The following is a 2,543-nucleotide window of genomic DNA, read 5'->3' on the forward strand; positions in this document are numbered from 1 at the left end:
CCGGGGCCGATCCCCTCCCAACACCCAACCCCCCCCCCAAAAAAAAAAAAAGCCCGTGGGGCTTGCAGGCAATATTTGGCAAGCGCCCGTTCAAAAAATGGACATCCCTCTGTCTAAACCAATGTTCCCTCTAAGCTGAGTTAGTGTGAGCTAGCTCACGGTTTTTGAGCCTCCGGCTCACACATTTTTGTCTTCGCTCAGGAAGGAGGGCTCCAGAGCAAACCAATTTATGCAGTAGCCAAATCACCCGCTCACAACTTTAATGCCAGCAGCTCACAGAGTAGATTTTTTGCTCACAAGACTCCATAGCCTAGAGGGAACATTTGTCTAAACCTCTCTTTTTTCCCCCCGCCTTGACTTCACCTGCAGCCCCGCAGCAGTCTTCCACTTCCTTCTGCATAATGTGCAGTGTGCAAACCCGCGCCGAAGCTTCCCGGGAGGAAAGGGGCCGGGATGATGGGAGTGATGGAGGCTCATCAGTCAGCACCGGGAGGCCGCCTGGAGAAGCATCCTGGGGAGCGGGCCGAGAGACCACGGGGGATCTCTTCCCCAGCTCACAATGCGCTCCCCGCTCCCCACCCCTCACATTTCCCCCCTGGGTGTGTGTGTGAGAGAGAGCGAGCATGCATGTGCTTGCATGAGCAACGCGGCGTCATGCCCCCATGTCATGCGCCCGGGACTTACCTCACAGTGCAGTGCACAATGCTCTGGAGCGGTACGGAGATCCCAAGTGATAAGAAAGCCTCCCCCTCTGCGCACACGGGCCTGGCCGGCTTCCTCGCGCGGAAACGCGGCGCTCGGCCTCCACTCGCTTCTACGGCGTCTGGAGAAGAAGGGGTTAAACCCCGGGGAAGGCACCGCCGGGCTCTTGGAGAAGGGGCTGCTTTATTGCCCCGTTTCCCTTTAAGAGAGCATTGGCCGCTGGCCGGAAGCGTGTCGGAGGTGGGTTTCACTTTGGGCGGAAAAAAAACTTGCACCATAGAGATCGAAAGATAGACGGGCTCAGAGAGGGCGGGGCTGAAGGAGTGGCGCCGCCGCCGCAGCTGCAATAAGATCAGAGTGCCGGGATGATGAGGGTGGGAGGGTATTTGCTGGGTGAGTTGTGTATGCGCATTTCCCCGCTGTCACCAGGGTGCGGGGAGCTATTAGGAGAATTATATATCTAGTTTCTAGGTAGTTGTCACTGCGGTTTTTTTTTTACAAAATCTGGAAAGTCAACGACGGCTCTCCCCCCCCCCCCTTTTTCCTTTTATTTTTTTATTTAATCAAGTTGCAACGAGGTAGTGATCGAACTTTTGTCTTTTGCAGCCCTCTCCATCGGACTGGATGTTCAGTAAAGAAAAGAAAAAAAATGAGAGGGGAGGAAGGTGGGCGGCGGGAGAGCATAGTGGGGAAAACCTAAAACCAGCACCTCGCGTTTTTCTTAAAACTGAGTGCAAGAAGAGTTGCCAGACTTCAAAAGAGCGTAAAAGAGATTTCGAGATGGGGGCAGGGACGGCTGTGTTAAGGAAGTCGGAAAGGAAAAAGAGGGACGCTCTCGCCTCGGAACTACAAAAGCCTGCAGTTAATTGGATGCCTCAAGCACTAAATGGAATTCATGTGACCCTTGTAAGGCAGAGAGCGGCAGGAAAAACGTGTTACTTCACAAGATTTACTTACCCAAAGAGTCAATAGAAGCCCAAGTGGGTCATATCACTTACCGGGTTTTATCTAAGTATCTTTAAATACACACACATTATGACAATATTCTCTAGTGTCCTCGTTTATTATCTCAAAAAGGGACTTCTCAGGGAATTTAAGGCTGTTATATTCTTCTTTGCAAAATGTGCATTGTAAAGACGGTTACCCTGTTAACCCTCCTGGGGTTGTTGTTTCTTCTATTTCTTGAGAAAGAATAGATTATTTGGTCTGCTGCACCTGCTGCAGTCACAGGGATGCCGGCCTCCAGGTGGGACCTGGAGTTCCCCCAGATTTACAGCTCATCTCCAGACCACAGAGGTCAGTTCCTCTTGAGAAAGTGGATGCTTTGGAAGTTGGACTCTGTGGCATTGTACTCCACTGAACATAAGAACATAAGAGATGCCAATGTTGGATCAGGCCAAAGGCCCATCCAGCCCAACACTCTGTATCACACAGTGGCCAGAAATACCAGTGCCATCAGGAGGTCCACCAGTGGGGCCAGGACATTAGAAGCCCTCCCACCGTTGACCCCCCACTGAGGTTCCTGTCCTTCGCAGACTCCATCCCCAAATCCCCAGGAGTTTCCCAACCTCTATCTGGCAACCCTTCCATTCCCTACAGGTGGCCAGGAGAAACCTGCCAACCCTACCTGAGTCACATCTCATCTCACAGAGTTCAGAAAGGGAACAGTACAGTCAGCCACGAGTTTGAGCTGAACCTCTTGAATATCTTTCAATGCCTGTTCTCTCTCACAGATCTTCTACAAAAGTTCAATTTTCCTACAGAGGAACAAGCTGGGCATCATTTCTCGTTTTGCTTCTCACTCCACTGTATGAAGCCTGTAATACAATATATCCTGTGAG

The 2,543-nt window shown here is 51.3% G+C and overlaps 1 protein-coding gene across 2 annotated transcripts in view; it reads right to left on the bottom strand.

The window, feature by feature from the left end:
- DHPS (deoxyhypusine synthase) overlaps nt 1-927 on the bottom strand; it is a 12,528-nt gene extending 11,601 nt beyond the window's left edge. The window contains exon 1 of one of the 2 annotated variants that reach the window (XM_015423328.1): nt 685-927. The gene's annotated coding sequence lies outside the window, so the exon portion shown is untranslated. Of the gene's footprint in view, nt 1-363; nt 403-684 lie in introns of those variants that run through there. The other variant, XM_015423329.1, reaches the window with a different exon arrangement.
- Between the last annotated feature and the right edge of the window lie 1,616 nt (nt 928-2,543).

This window comes from Gekko japonicus, unplaced genomic scaffold, assembly GCF_001447785.1.
Source record: "Gekko japonicus isolate JY-2015 unplaced genomic scaffold, Gekko_japonicus_V1.1 scaffold1484, whole genome shotgun sequence".
Lineage (NCBI taxonomy): Eukaryota > Metazoa > Chordata > Lepidosauria > Squamata > Gekkonidae > Gekko > Gekko japonicus.